Raw genomic sequence first — 16,716 nt, forward strand, 5'->3', positions numbered from 1 at the left:
CAAAGCTGAGGATATATCTCCAGTGGAAACTACCACACTCCCAGCCAAGCCTCTGACATGGTTATACAGGAAGGTATGAGAGCCCATACATGTGCGAAGTATCTCAGAAAAAAAGCATTAACAAATACAGAATGCACATGATACAGGAAAACACTATCTGACAACACTGCAACATAGAATAAGAATTAATTAACTCAATCAAGAAGGAGCAAGTGAGCTTAATTTGCATTGTGTATGTGTTCACGGCAAACAATGAAAGTCTGCGGTTTGCTAGTTAGTCAGCATCCTGCAAAGCCTGACAATTGCAAGGAGAAGAGAGAAAAGGTGGAAGAAGAGAGGAATCTGCTCTTCGTAAAACAACAGTAGATGCAATGTTTCCCCATTTGCCCTCAGCATTCCTCTTACTGGACTGCACTGTGTACATCTCAAGTTATTATCAGGCTTGGGTGTTCACTGTCTGCAGGGACTGTGCCCAGAGTCTGTTCCTGCTGTTTTAATCATTATTACATAACAAAAGAAGGAAGATTCCCAGAACATCTCAGCACATCCTTTACCAGTCTTGGAACCCTCTGTGAGGCAATTTATGGAAATCACCTCCCTTCAATTATGTCCTGTTGCTTCAGTACAAGGCTCGCAGCAAGTCAACAAAGTCTGTCTTGGTCACTGACTCAGTAGCAGAGGGCATTTAATCTGTGGTGCTTGCTTCTTTGAGGAAAGGAGTGTAACACTGTGTTACAGACAAATGCGCCTTACCATGAAAGTTTCTGGATGACAGCTATTTCCATATTCCAGCAGGCAGCACATAGAATCAATTCTCTTAGCAGAGTCCCTACAGTGGAAAAGTGTTCATGAAGTAATGAATCCCCCTAAAAGGGAAGTATCTGGTTATTCACTTTTTATATGACAATAAGAAATGAGTCATTTAAAAAAAAAAAAACCCTAACAATGACATCGTGCTTTAAGTTTTAAAAAGGACAGGACCTTTGGGAATATGAAACCTCAAAACAGCCCTGTACCTGAGAAGTACACAGGAAGAAAGATGTTGCTGTCTCCATTTTATGGGTACGAAAACTGAAATATAGAGAGGCATACTTCACTTACTCAAGCCATATAGCAGCTAAGTAACAGAGCCAGGCTTCAAGTGTATGTCTTTAGAAGGTACTCGCACGTTCATTCATAATGAACCATGATTGAGCACTGATTAAGTTTTTGCTATTGTGTAGGTGTGGCAGATACCAGTTTTATCTAAAATGATATTACTTGTACCAATTTGCATTCTGATATAATTTATTGAGTGCAAGAAGAAAGGGTAAAGTCAACAAGTTGAAAACTGCTCAACACAGTAGGTTGGAATACATCATGTCTGTAACAATAAAAGAATACTAGAAGCAATAGACATACAAACAAGTAATTTAAAGGGAGCAGTAGAAATCCTAAGGAATAAATGGCCAAAAAGATGGAGAATTAAAAATAAAAAAGGCTTCCCAGCATAGATGGCATATGGGAGCCAGGCCTTGAAATATCAGGAGTGGGGTGTGTGCAAGTGAGTGATAGTTCTAATGGTGAGAGGGAAGAGTGTGAGGAGAGGCATGGAGACAGAAGAACTCATCAGACATTCATGGAAATCTACAAGCTGCTCGGTGTGAGGGCATATGTTGAATCAAAGACAAGTAAGTATTTTCAGGGACAGGGCTTACCTCCTTTTCTTAATACTAGGATGCTGTCCCTGAACTTCAGAGGTCTTTCTTTTGGTCCTTAAAAATCAATTCCCTCCATATCTCTTCCATTAATTTTTCTTTCTCTTTATTTCTCTCTGAGTTAAAGAGCATGAAAACTCCAACCAAGAAATCCTACCTAACTTCTAAATTAGTCATTAAAATCTAATATAATAGTATTCCAATAATTTCAGAGGCCTTGAGGAGGAAAATAAATAGCCCCAAAGACAGTATGTTTGTGTATATTTGTACATAAATATCATTTTCCTTTGCTAAAAAACTACTAAAAAACTAAAGTTGAGATAAACCTACCCTTTGATTGTAAATATTAGATCATGATATACATTTTATTTTCAAGAATGAAGTCTGAATTGGCTCTTATTTGCATTATGTATACAAGAGAATCTGATACCACTCTGGTAAATTTATAAAACTTCCCATAATCATGCTTCATATATTCCATCAGATTAACCAAATACTATAACTTTTCAAACTATATCTTTTATAGTATTCAAGAAGTTTTATTATTCATTCAAGAATTGTATCTTTGGCCGGGGGTGGTGGCTCAAGCCTGTAATTCTAGCACTCTAGGAGGCCAAGGAGGGAGGATTGCTTGAGCTCAGGAGTTTGAGACCAGCCTGAGCAAGAGCAAGACCCCGTCTCTACTATAAATAGAAAGAAATTAGCCAAACAACTAAAAATAGAAAAACTTAGCCGGGCACAGTGGCACGTGCCTATAGTCCCAGCTACCCAGGAGGCTGAGGCAGGAGAATTGCTTGAGCCCAGGAGTTTGAGGTTGCTGTGAGCTAGGCTGACACCACGGCACTCTAGCCCAGGCAAGAGAGTGAGACTCTGTCTCAAAAAAAAAAAAAAAAAGGTGGAATCATATCTTGAGAACATTTTTTTTTAAATAATGCATATTTTAATGGTACAAATTGATGGTTTTTCCCACAGCAAAATTATCATATATCTAGTACTATGACAAAAAAAAAAATAGAATACTAACTATACCCTGAGAAGTTCCCCTACTGTCTCATCTCAGTTAATACCCCATTCTACCTCAAAGTTTGCTTCTATCCTAACTTCTTTTTTTCTTTTATTTCAGCTCATTATGGGGGTACAAAAGTTCAGGTTATATATATTGCCCATCCCCCCTACCCACCCCCCCACCCCCGATTGAGAACATTTTATGTACAAGGTATGAATGTAGGCACTGCCATGGTATAATTTCATGCACCTAAAATGCATTCAGCATCTTCAAAATACCTTTTGAGTAATAAGATAGGGTAAAAATAATATATTCATTTAGTATCTATCATACATTATTTGTTTCTATAAGAATCCACTTTGGCTAAGGACATGCTCAGGACTAATCAAACACCTATGACTGACTCTTAGTGATAGATGATTAAATATTCACTACTTTTAGTTGTTAGTAAAGTTCCTCCATCACGTTAGATATTACACATGGTGGCATTCATATACGTCAATAACACTCAAGCCAAAAATCAAATCAAAGATGCAACACCTTTCACAATAGCATCAAAGAAGATTAAATATTTAGGAATATATTTAATGAAGGAGGTGAGAGATATGCATAGGGAGAACTACAGAACACTGAGAAAAGAAACTGTAGATGATGTGCACAGACAGATGGAAATCCCTACCATGCCCATGGATTGGTAGAATCAATCTTGTTAAAATGTCCATCCTACCTAAAGTGATCTCCAGAATTAATGTAATCCCTATCAAAATTCCACCATCATTCTTTACAGATTTAGAAAAAATAGTTCTACACTTCATCTGGAACCAGAGAAGACCTCGTATAGCCAAAGCAATCCTAAGCAAAAAGAACAAATCGGGCTGCATCAGTCTGCCAGACTTCAATCTTTACTACAAGGCTATACTAACCAAAACAGCATGGTACTGGCACAAAAACAGAGATATAGACCTTTGGAATATCACAGAGATCCCAGATATAAAACCATCCTCATATTGTCATCTAATTTTCAACAAACCAGACAAAAGTATTCATTGGGGAAAAGAATCTCTATCCAATAAGCTGTGCTAGGAAAACTCGATACCCACATACAGAAGATTGAAACTGGATCCCCACCTTTCACCTCTCACAAAAATCAACTCACGTGGATAACAGACTTAAACCTAAGGCATGAAACCTTAAGAATTCTGGAAGAAGATATGGGGAAGACTCTTTTAGATATTGGCCTAGGTAAAGAATTTATGAAGGAGACCCCCAAAACAATCACAGCAACAGCAAAAATAAATAAATGGGACCTGATCAAACTAAAAAGCTTCTGCACAGCCAAGGAAACTGTCACGAGAGCAAACAGACAACCTACAGAATGGGAGAAAATATTCACATATTACACATCTGATAGAGGGGTAATAACTAGAATCTATATAGAACTCAGGAAAATCAGCAAGAAACTACCAAATAACCCCATTAAAAAGTGGGCAAAGGACATGAACAGAAACTTTTCAAAAGAAGATAGACTAATGGCCAACAAACATATGAAAAAATCCTCAACATCTCTAATCATCAGGAAAATGCAAATGAAAACCACAAAACCACAATGAGATATCACTTAACTCCAGTGAGAATGGCCTTTATCAAAAAGTCCCAAAACAATAAATGTTGGCATGGATGCGGAGAGATAGGAACACTCATACACTGCTGGTAGGACTGCAAACTAGTGCAACCTCTGTGGAAAGCAATATGGAGATACCTCAAAGAGATACAAGTAGACCTACCATTTGATCCAGCAATCCCTTTACTGGATATATACCCAAAGGAAAAGCAGACATTCTATAAAAAAGACACCTGCACTAGAATATTTATAGCAGCACAATTCACATTTGCAAAGGTGTGGATACAACTCAAGTGCCCATCAATACATGAGTGGATTAAGAAAATGTGGTATATGTATACCATGGAGTACTGCTCAGCCACAAAAAACAATGGTGATCTAGCACCTCTTGTATTATCCTGGATAGAGATTGAGCCTATCCTTCGAAGTGAGGTATCACAAGGATGGAAAAACATGCACCACATGTACTCGCCATCAAACTGGTACTAATTGATCAACACTAAGGTGCTCACATGGTAGTAATACTCACTGGGTGCTGGTCATGTAGGGGGCATGGGTGGTAGGGGGTAGACGGGGTGGAGGGAGTACACCCACAGCTAATGGAAATGGGGCATACTGTATGGGGGATGGACACGCTTGCAGTCCTGGCTCGAGCAAGACAAATGCATTTCATGCAATCAAAATGTTTGTACCCCCATAATATCCTGAATTTAAATAAATAAATAAATAAGAATTTTAGGCAGAGGAAATCGTATCAGTAAATTCCTTGAGTGTGGCAAAAATTTTCAAGGCACTAAAAGAAGACTGCAATATAGTGAAATGAGAGTGTGGCACAAAATGAGTGTGGAGAGATAGTTAAAGACACAATTATGCAGAACCTGTGGACTACCTGGTAAGGATATCATGAGAGTTAACTAAGAAAACATACATGAAAACACTCCAAGGAGGAATCTGGCACATGAGGAATGCTCAGTAAATGAAAATTATTAGAATCACAATGATCTCTGCACCAATAATCCCAAGAAGACAACAAAGAGATAACAATGTAGAATTGACACAATATTCTCAAGAGGTAGTTTGGTCTCTATTCAGAAAAAATCTTGGTTTGTTGAAGTCTGTAGAGAAGTAAATTTTGCCAAAATAACGGGCGACCTTTCTAGTTAAAGACAGCCACTAACAAAAAACAAAAACAAAAACAAACAAACAAACAAAAAAACCCTGGGAGAGGGATTATAACACTCAAGTTAGCATCTCACAAACCTTGCCTCTCTTCCCACGCACATACACGCCCACATGCACACATATAAAGGTAGGGGTTTTATTTATTTATTTTGTTGTTGTCGTTCATTTATTTTGTTTTATTTTATAATCAGGATGAAATTCTTCCTCCCTATTCCCAACTTCCATGGTCTGGGCTGTAGGTGCCTTCTGCCAAGTGCACTGTTTTAAAAATGGGCACATTAAATATGCATTTGCTGTTGAGTTTCTGAGGTTGCTTAGGGACTATTTCTTTTCAGAATAAATCACTTTCAACAGCATATTTAATATGAGATGAGGGTATCCATCTTACTCATCAGAGTAATAATTTTTTTTTAAGTCTGGAATTATCTTGAGGGTATTCTCGGCTGCATACTTCTGTTGTTGGGTATTTATCAAGCTAATGATTTTTTTTTCTTGAGATGTTACGTTTGAACCTGTGATATTCTCCCTAGTTGGTTTGACAATGAGTGTGTGACAGGTGTACATCCATTGCATTATAATTGCCTTCACCTCTGGCTCCCACTTTTTCCCTTCTTTCCAGTGATGGGTAATTAACATCAAGGCAGACAAAGTTGTAGTAGCAAATAACCCCCAAACATAAGTATTTTGCCATAGTAACAAATAACTCCAAAATATAAATATTTTCAATGTTAACTCAATAGCTTACTTCTTATGCACGTGTCCATCACAGGATGGCTGTACTCTGTTTTCTATCATCTCCACCCTGGAATCCCAGTTGACTAGGCAGCCTTCATCTTGAATGCTGCTATTCTTGCAGCAGAGGGAATAAGAGAATGTGATCGTGACTTGGCTCTTAAAGATGATGCTCATAAGTAACACATGTCACTTTTGCTCACATTAATTGGCCAAAGCAAATTATACAGGCAGGCCTGAAATCAATGGGGCAGGGAAGTATAATCCTCTTACAAAGAGAGGTAGTAAATATCAGTGAACAATACAAGAGTATAGTACAGGTAGGCTTCAGCAAAGAATTGTCTACACTTTATGGAGGGAGAAGTTGCAAAATAACACGGTCTTTGGAATCAGTAAGACCCAGATTTGGGTCCTGGCTTTGAGACATTATAACTATAGTATCCCAGACTAATGACTTCCACTTTTTGGCCCTCTGATTTTCTCACATAAATACAGTGATAATAATAGAATCTTAAAGGACCATTGCAAAGATTAGAGATAATATATGTAAAGCATGACCTCTAATCCGTAGAATTGTTCGTCTATTTTAGGTTTTGTCTCCAACTGCTTGATCTATCAATATTTCCTCTATTCTGGTTCTATATAAGAATCTATTGCAAACTAACTTTTTCCCACCATTATTCTGATTTGTTTAAGGATATAATGACCACTTACCTGCCCAAAGGTTACTCCTTAGTCCTTCACCTTCTTGACTTATCATTTACTGTCATTGACCACCTCCATGCTGAAATCCTTTCCTCTCCCTCCAAAGCACTGCTGTCGAATGCTGTGCTTTCTACCTCACTAACTTCTCTCCTTCTGGTTCGTCTTTTTCCTTCCCATGCACTTAATGCTGACATCACCTAAGGTTCCTGAGCTCTTTTCATTCTATACCTCTCTTACTTTTAGTAAGAGGGAGTCTTGGGTCTTCATCTGACCTCTGCTACTAACTCCTGTATGGCCTAAGTCCCCATTTCTTCACTAGTATAATTAAGATACTACTACCTACCACAAAGAATTGTTGGAGATATTAAATGCGAAAATATACATGCAGTGCCTAGCTCTGTACTTAGAATATATCAAGAATATATCAAGCATGCAGTACACTTTACTTCCCTCTTCTGTCCATACCTGTCTTGACAATCTTCTGTAAATACCATCATTTGATGTGGAAAGTGCTCAAAATCCTAGCTACTGCCTCTTTTACTTGAGTGTTCCAGGAAGAATGTTTTTTCAATAAGTGATGTCAGTGTTTACTGAAAATCCCACTATCTTGAGGCTACCTATATTTTGAAAGACTTAGAGGTGAGGTCATACATAGCACAAGGGAATGTATCACTAACTATATATTTATCTCAGATTTTAATATAGCATAATTGTCACAGTATAATTACTCTAGGTAAGTGGAGTTTGGGATTTAGTGCTAATTATCTTGGTTTCATCATTGGTTCACAACTTCCTAGTTTGGTGATACTGAATAAGTCACTTAACTCCTCTTTATATATAATTTTTCTCATCTATAAAATTGGTATAATGATGGTAGTAATCCCATTTTCATATTAGGAGGATTCAGTTTGTTAATACAAGCCAGGTGCTTAAAGAAGTACTTGACATGATAAACATTCAATCAATATTAGCTATCATCATCATCATCATCAATAGAAATTGTATTGCTGGGAAGAGAGCTTTTGCATCGCCTATCAAAACGTACCTGATTAGGAGTTACCCTCATCCCTCAACGAAGACTGCTGTGTATGTTACTGTCCCTCCTTATCATTTTCTCTGCCTGACACTCCAGGATGGCAGCATATTCCCTCCTAGCCTCCCAGGGATATCAGAAGAATTCATGAGATAACATCCACAAAGCACTTCGAGCTCCCTAGAAGCAAGGTGTTTGATAAATAAAAGGTTATTACTATTGCCAGTGATGTCTTATATTACTCTAGCCCTTCTCAGCCCAGAGGGATACTGAAGTGGTTTGCAAAACTTGAAGCACAAACAAGAATCATTCAACAACAGCTAAGATGAAGCAGACACTGCTCAGACAGCCATTGATTCTTCGGAGCCTCTAGTGATCTAAAATCACTGGTTCCACCTAGGGCATAAAAAACACTTGAAATCGGTTCAAAGGGAGATTTGAGATATAAAGTACTTAGGGGTCAGTCCATTGCATAAACCAGGGGGCAGATATTATTTCAGACACTCAAATTTATGTGTAAAACACAAGTCAATGAGTAAAACCAACAGGTCAGTTTCCAAACTGGACAAGGAGGGGGTATGGCTCAAGGTGAAATTCCCTTGTAGTTTCCTGGTCCATATTCTTGCAATCATATATTGAACGTCTACCCTCTGTAAAACAAACTGTGACTTTAAGACAGTCCAGTGTTTTTTCAAAAAGGCTTCCAAACATTCCACTGGTGTTTCAAAATGTATTCTGCCACAGGACAGCATTATTTTGTAAATTGATCTAAAGTACACTAACTTTGAATCCAAGCTTACCCGCCTGGACTGGCCTTTATTCTGGCTTTAACTCTTACTGTGCCCACTAATTCTGCCTTGCCCAATGCAAAGAATCCCACCTAAGCTATCCTATTATCCAAACCTTGGCCACACTTCCCATTTCATTCCAGCCTGATGACATGACTCTGAAATTCACCCTCCATCACATGACTCTGCACTGCCATTGATATTCAATCACTGTAAGTCAAGACCTTCAGACCAGCCGCTGAGCTGCTGGTTTGCACTGGCCTCTTTCCCCTGTGACCTGTAGGTAAGTCTTCTCCTACGAACCATCATACATGAATATCCCTGCACAATAGGCCTTAAAGCAGTCCATAAATGTCAAGTGGGAGTAAGCCAAATGTTTGCAGCCAAATGTGTCCTATCTTGTACAATCAAAAGAATCATTTTAAGAAAAACAGTAAACTTCTAACTTTATGTCCTGATTCTATTTGCCTCATTAAACCTGCCTTCTCATACCTACCACAAAGAATGTTTGGAAATATTCTAAGAATATTGTAAGAGAAGCATAATGAACTCGTACTGCCTCTACCAATTTAAAAATAGTCTATGAAAGTAGAGTAATTCTAAAGTTTGGAAATATAGTAGAATAAAACAGCAACAAATGGTGTTAGTATATATTACATTTGGACAGAACTTTATATTTCAGAGAAAATTATTTAAATATTTGTATTATACATTACATAAAAGATACGTCCATAGGGATGTAAGAGTTAAAAGAAAAAACAAGCCTTAAAAATACTAGAATAAAATACTGAAGAATTATTTTATGATCTCAGGGTAGATATGGTCAATCTTAGCATGATATTCAGTCTAGGGATTACATAGAAAACAATTCTTAAATGTTGTTACATAAAATAATAAAACCAGAAGCCATTAAAATGTGAGAACCAAATTAAAAATATGGGAAACTTTGCAATTTATATGAAAGACAAAAGTTTAGCATCATTAGAGATAAAGTATTCCTACAAAATAAGAAAACTTATGAAACCCAAGAAGAAAATAGACAAAAGTAAGGTAGAATAGATTTGAATGAAAGACAACAGAAATATAAGATCCTTAACCTCTTTGAAAATAAATTCTATGTAAATTAAAACAACAATGGGGTACCATTTTTGAAGGGGGAAAAGGCATTAGAATAAATAGTTGGTAAGGACACAAATTCGTATAATAATTTTCAAGATAATTTCCCAATATCAAATTTAACATGGGTATATCATTTGCAATAGCAACTTCAATTCTATAATCTATTTTAAAGATATACTTACACAAATATATAAGAATTGAGGAAATTTAAAGCAATGTTTGTAATAGAGGATAACTGGCTATCTTTTTAATATTCATTATTACCTGTTAGAAAAGATGCATGAATAGATGTATAGGAACCACTTGAAAATACGACACAAGCAAGTTAAAAAGAAGCCTACTAGTATAATCCCAGTTTTGAAAAAAAATACACACACATATGTGCCTATGTCTATGTCTGTGTGTGCATAGTGTGTGTGTACATATAATATAAAAATATTTGAAAATATATACATCAAAATGTTACCAGTTTTATCTTTGGGATATGGGATAGCAGTGATTTGTCACTTTCTGCTTTTGGCATTGTGTTGGCCATGCCATGGTTTTGTGTGACCCAGGGGCATTTCCTAACCTATCCAGGTTCATCCCCTTTTCAAGATCACTGTGATGTCAGCCTCTTACTCCACTGGTCAAACTTAAAGGTGAATTGGAAACAGTTCCTTGTCTTATCCCAAAAGCAAGCACTATAAAATTTTAAAGCAACTTGCAACTGAACAGCAGGTATAGTAAAGCTAACCAATCTTCCTGGCCCATTTGAAGTTCCCAATTCTTCAGGATTGAATGTTGCATTATATAAATAAATGTGATTTATTTTAACATATCATTGACTTTTATTCAGTTACCAAGACCTAGGTGAGTTATCTCTACCTCTGGAAAGCTTCTCTGGTTTTCCTCTAACCCATGAATTCACTTCACCCTGAGCTGGGTTAGAAGTCCCTCATATTACTTTCCAAACTCTGTATAGACTTTTCATATACATTGAGTCATTTTGTTGGGTGGCTTTCATTCCTTCAACACACTTTCACTGAGCACTGCCGTATAGGCTCTTGAGAAACAGTGGAGAAGAGAGGAGAGGCCCCTGTCCTCTGGAACTTATAATCCAGTGCAGGAGGCCAGCATTAATATAAAATGTACATTTATAAACAGTGATAAATGTTATGAGGGAAAGATACATAGTACAACTAAAATGCAGAACAAAGGAACTAACTAGCTTATACCATATTGTAAATCTTCTCTTCCACTAAATTGTAAGCTCCTAGAAGACAGAAATATATCTTTTCACCTTGTTTTTAGCACCATGCTCTCCTTGATCTATAGTAAATAGTTTCTGCTTGTTTAACTTAATTAAACTGAATTTTTGTTTCTGTATATTCCATGTTGGCCCAATAATCTGGAAAGTGATTGAACCACAAGGTAATCACTGTTTCAGCTATATAATCTAATTATCCATTTATAGTAAGAACCACTGGTGCCTCAAATTAAGCACCTTTTCCTTATTCACATTGGTTAACCTTCCATTATTAAAGTGTTAGTAGCTACTATATTCAAAGTAGACAGTGTGAAGAAAGAAGAGGAGAAATAATAGGAAAAAGAAAATATACCTTGGTAATATTAATAAAATGACAGAAGTCACTGGGTTAGGATCCAAACCAACACATCTTCTCTTTTAAGTAACATCTTCTATTTAAGTAACATCTTCTATGGTTACTTAAATAAATGCCTTCACTTAAAACAGTGCTTTTGCCTATATTAACTGCAAACTGCCATGAACATGATAACTACAAAATTTCTAATCTTGAAAAATGTCTCAGCTCAATCAGAAAACTTCTCTATGAGGCTAAATGATGAATGTTCACAGATCATCTTCCTTGGGGGAGTGGGACAGAATGAGTCCTCAAAAATGCATTCAAGAGTCCCTCTGAGAAATATTTTTACTTATCTTTGCTGGCACACAGATTCTCTGGTTTAGGGATGTGGGGATTTTTTCAGGGAATGGATAATTTTCACTCTTAGATAGAGATATTTAGAAAAATATTAGCCAACAGATAATTGAAAAGCATCAGGGGGTTCATGACTAAGATTCCACATGGAATATTGCATTGATACATACACAGGTTGAGAAGAAAATATCCAAATGGACACCTACATCAGAATTTGGCCTCTTTACCTCTTCCTCAACTGTTTACAATGCATCTACTGTAAGCAAATCATTCTGTTCGATACTCACATGGATCCAGAGACATGTAAAGCCACAGCTCTATCCTCTTGGGGTGAATGGAAGAGAGTACCAGTTCATCTAGGTCCGGCTCTTTCAGACAGGGCTAGAACAACACAACGGCAGAGAACATTATTGGGAGAGCCCGAGATTTAGGGTCCTGAGGATCTAAGCACAAATCATGACTGCTTCATTCACTATTTGTGTATCTTTGAGTGAGTTGCTTAACTTCTCAGATAGTATTTTCTTATTTCCAACATAGGGATAATAACACCTACTTTCCATTTGAGAATTAAATAATTTAACATAAGGAAAGTGCCCAGTGTGGTGGCTGACACAAAGTAGGCCACCCAAAATATTACCAATATTTTGGTAACAATATTTATTCATTTACCTTACAATGCACAAGACTTCCCCCCAACAAGAAAGAATTATCTGGCCTCAAATGTCAACAGTGCCAAGGTTGAAAAACCCTTTTTTATTACCTAGTTTCTGAAATCTAATATCTCATGGTGTAAGACACATTTCGGTGTAAAGCACAAAGCACATTCTGACAGCACATACAGACATACAAATGCAATATAAAAAGATAAAAAGTTGATATAATCAAATATTTGATGGCCATAGTATTGACATGGTGCAGATTTCAGTTCTTGTGATGCTTTCAGCATGATGTACCATTCAACACACCCAACAATGCCATAAAAAAAGGAGTACTATTTTTTGACAAATGGAATAACTGAATTCAAAGAATTAAACCTCACCCAAAGATACTAAGAGATGTGGCAGAATTTGAAGCCATATCCTCTTGATAGTAAATGCCAAAATTTTTCCTCTATTCCCTGCTGCCAATAGAAAAGCATAGGCTCTTTACTGAAGTTGATTGTTAGATAATGGACATCGGGAAAAGGAAGGGGAAATCCACCATGGTGTCCTGGAATCTAACTGTGAAAACCAGCTTGCCTCCCTCCTTCACATCTCAACCAACCTTCTTCAACCACTAAAAAATTCTTTATTTGCATTTGCATATTTACCATTCAAATCACATCATTCCTTTGCCAGAGTACCTCCATGCCCCTTTCCTTCCTGCGTACGAGCTGCATCCAAAGTGACCACGTTCGTCACTGTTGCAATGACTATATTCCTCCCTTCTCCAAGGCTCTAATATCTCTCCTTGTGGTCTTTAAAATCCAATGTAACTGGGTTAAATTGCCTTTATACTTCTCCACTCCTTGGTACTTGCAAGTCCCTCTAATTCTCTCTCTTGCTCTGTCCTTTCTCTCATTTCTACTGCTCACTAACTGAAGTCCATATATTAGCCTTAATTTATTTTGGGAATCTAAATAACACAATCATAGGAGTCAGCATTTATAGCACATATTCATTTTTAGCTACCCTGTTACAACAGTGAAGTTAATAAAATTGACATCTAATTAAAACTAGCAAGCATAGTCTTATTAAAACCAAAACAATAAAGAAAGCAGTGAAGATTGCATTACCCACACTATGCAGTCTCCTGTAGGAACTACTAGTTACTAAGGCCGTTGTTCAGTGTCTTCACATGAGGATACTGACTATATCCTGACACCCTGGATAGTTCTCAGGTAGGTTCCAAGGGACAGGAAAGATGCCTGCTGGAACTCCACTGAATGGTTAAAACTAATGACACTTCTATAATGTGCTAAGAAAAGAGCACTTAGGATTAAACCAAAGAAGCTGGGTCTGTTTTCTGTATTGAGAAACAATGGAGTAACCTCTACAAAAAAGGTAGCACAGGAGGGCAAGAAGTAGAGAAGTACAAGAACAAAGCAGGATGTGTGGGGCAAGCTTTGAGAAGTAGTTGAGAAGAATCAGGACATCTATGTGAGCAAGACTGTGTGGCTCAGGCCTCTGTCTCATAGTCTAAGTGTTGTATGGATGTCTAGACTTGTATTAAAAGCATAAGGTCTGAGCTAAGAAATGGAGACCCACCCTAACTGCAGGACAGAATCAGAAGAGGTCCACCTCTTCCCTCCGAGTCTAGGAGGGCATGTTGCTAAAACCGTTGCTGGTGAGAAGAAACTAACAGAAACTGTGATGTCCTGGATTTTCAACAGGACATGTTTTATATTAATACATCAGACAAGCCGGAAGAAAAGCATTGCTCCAGATCAAAAGCTGCATTTCAAAGGTCCAAGTTCCATTTCCAGGTACATCAAATGCCAGGTTCCCCAACAACGGGGATGAGAAAAGTTACACGAGTTTCAGAGAAGTGTCCCATGCCTTGCCTCATTCGATCTTACCAAAACCCAGTGAGATCAGAGGTTCCAATGATCATATTTGCAGTTCAAAGAATGTAGAAACTGAGGCTCTGAGAAGTGTAATGACTACTGGCCCCATGCTAAGGGCATGGGTGGAACTATAATATAACTCAATCTATTGCTCTCGAAAATCATTTTCACCCTCCTCGATCTCCTAGATGTTGAGGGTACAGACTCTGGAACCACAATGCCTGGGTTCAAATCCAAGCATACCCACTCGCTAGCTATAAGGCTTCAGGAAAATTATTTATTTTTTCATGTGTGTGTCAGTTTCTTCATCTGTAAAGAGGGCTTAATAATAGTATTTACCTCACAGGATTGTGGTGAGGATTTAAATAGTTAATACCTTGGATATGGAGAGCAGACAGTAGTACCATTTCATATAAAGGACTTGAGCATCCATGAATTTTGGTGTCTTCAGAAGTGTTCTAGAACCAATACTTCACAGATACTGAGGGGTGACTGTACATCAAAATGCTTTAAAGTGTTTCCAAGGTATTCATTATGAGCACTCAATATGCCTTCAGTTTTCCTTTTCTTTTCTTTTTTCTTTTTTTTTTTTTTAGCTTTACTGGTAATTTAATCTACTCATATAACCTTGCATGGACAAGAAAGTAAGTAAAATTATCCTCATTTTATAAATCAGAGAAATGAGGATGCCAGCTACTATTTTTGCATTAACCAACCCAAAAAGTAGTGATGGAAAACAACCATTTTATTATGCTCACAGATTGTTAGGATCAGGATTTTGGACAGGGTACAGAAAGGAAATATTTTCTTTTTCTTTTTTTTTTTTTTTTTGAGACAGAGTCTCACTCTGTTGCCCAGGCTAGAGTGAGTGCCGTGGCATCAGCCTAGCTCACAGCAACCTCAAACTCCTGGGCTTATGCTATCCTACTGCCTCAGCCTCCCCAGTACCTGGGACTACAGGCATGTGCCACCATGCCCGGCTAATTTTTTCTATATATATTTTTTAGTTGGCCAGATAATTTCTTTCTATTTTTAGTAGAGACGGGGTCTGGCTCTTGCTGAGGCTGGTCTCGAACTCCTGACCTCGAGCAATCCACCCGCCTCGGCCTCCCAGAGTGCTAGGATTACAGGCGTGAGCCACCGTGCCAGGCCCAGAAAGGAAATCTTGTCTGTGCTCTACGTTGTCTAGAGTTTCATTTCAGTCGGGAAGATTCAAAGGCAAGTGACTCAAAGGTGGGAGGGTGGGGAAATATCTTCATGAGCATGCCTGGTGGGTGTTGCTGGCTGTCAGCTGGGACCTGAGCTGGGCCATGAGCTGGAATGCCTACACGTGTCCCCTCTGTGTGGCCTGGCATCCACTGCAGCAGGGCAGCCTCAGGAGAGTGGGACTCCTCATGTGGCAGTCAGAGCTTGAGGAAGCCAAGTGGAAGCTGCATCACCTCTTACGATCTTCCCTTGAAAGTCATAAATCATCACTTCAGCCACATCCTGTTGGTTGCAGCAAGTCACATTCAAGAAGAGGGAAATTCGATGCCACCTCTTGATTAAGAAGTAACAAGGTTTTGGAAAAGCACTGGGGATGGCAGATATTGTTGCAACCACCTTTGGAAAATACAAGATCCCATGGGGAGAAAGATAGGATTTGCCAAAAATTTTACAAAAAACTAAATGAATACACCAGAATAAGGATGCACAGTTTTGGATTTTTAAAGTTCTGTTCTTTTGCTGATCTCCCAAACCTTTCTTACATTTGTGAAGAATGCCAATCAATCTTGCACCTTCACTGGCAGGTACATCTGAAGGTTTGGCCCTGCAGGGATGCAACTGAGGGCAGGCAGGTTGCACTGGGAAAGCATCCAAATAAATTCTATAAACATATAATGGTAATTTACTTTATCTTTGTCTTCTTTCCCCATGTGTCCCTCTTCTCCTCTTTTAATCAACTCTCAGGGAGGAAAAAAATACTAATAAAGATTGGTCAGAGTCCAGGGCATTAATTTGGCTGTCTCCTTTTACAAATGGGTGAAGAACTGTGCATATAGCTCCAGGTCAGTCCTTCAGCCTATGTGGCTGCCCTCCCCATCTGCTGTCTTCTGTCTGGTCTTCCCTTTATTACCATTTCTTGCCATCTCCTCTTCTATCAAACTAGTCAAAGCCACCATTGTCTCTCTAGCCCCATTTCCCTACTTTTGTTCTTATATCCCACTGCCTATTCTCAACACACCAGCCAGAGTGATCCTTTTGAAACCTAGGACAAATGATGTCTTCACTCCTCTGCCTTCTAATTCCCATGTCACGTGGAGTAAAAGCCAATGTTCTTATGATGTCTGACATGATCCACATACCTC

Source organism: Lemur catta, chromosome 7 (assembly GCF_020740605.2).
Source record: "Lemur catta isolate mLemCat1 chromosome 7, mLemCat1.pri, whole genome shotgun sequence".
Classification (NCBI taxonomy): domain Eukaryota; kingdom Metazoa; phylum Chordata; class Mammalia; order Primates; family Lemuridae; genus Lemur; species Lemur catta.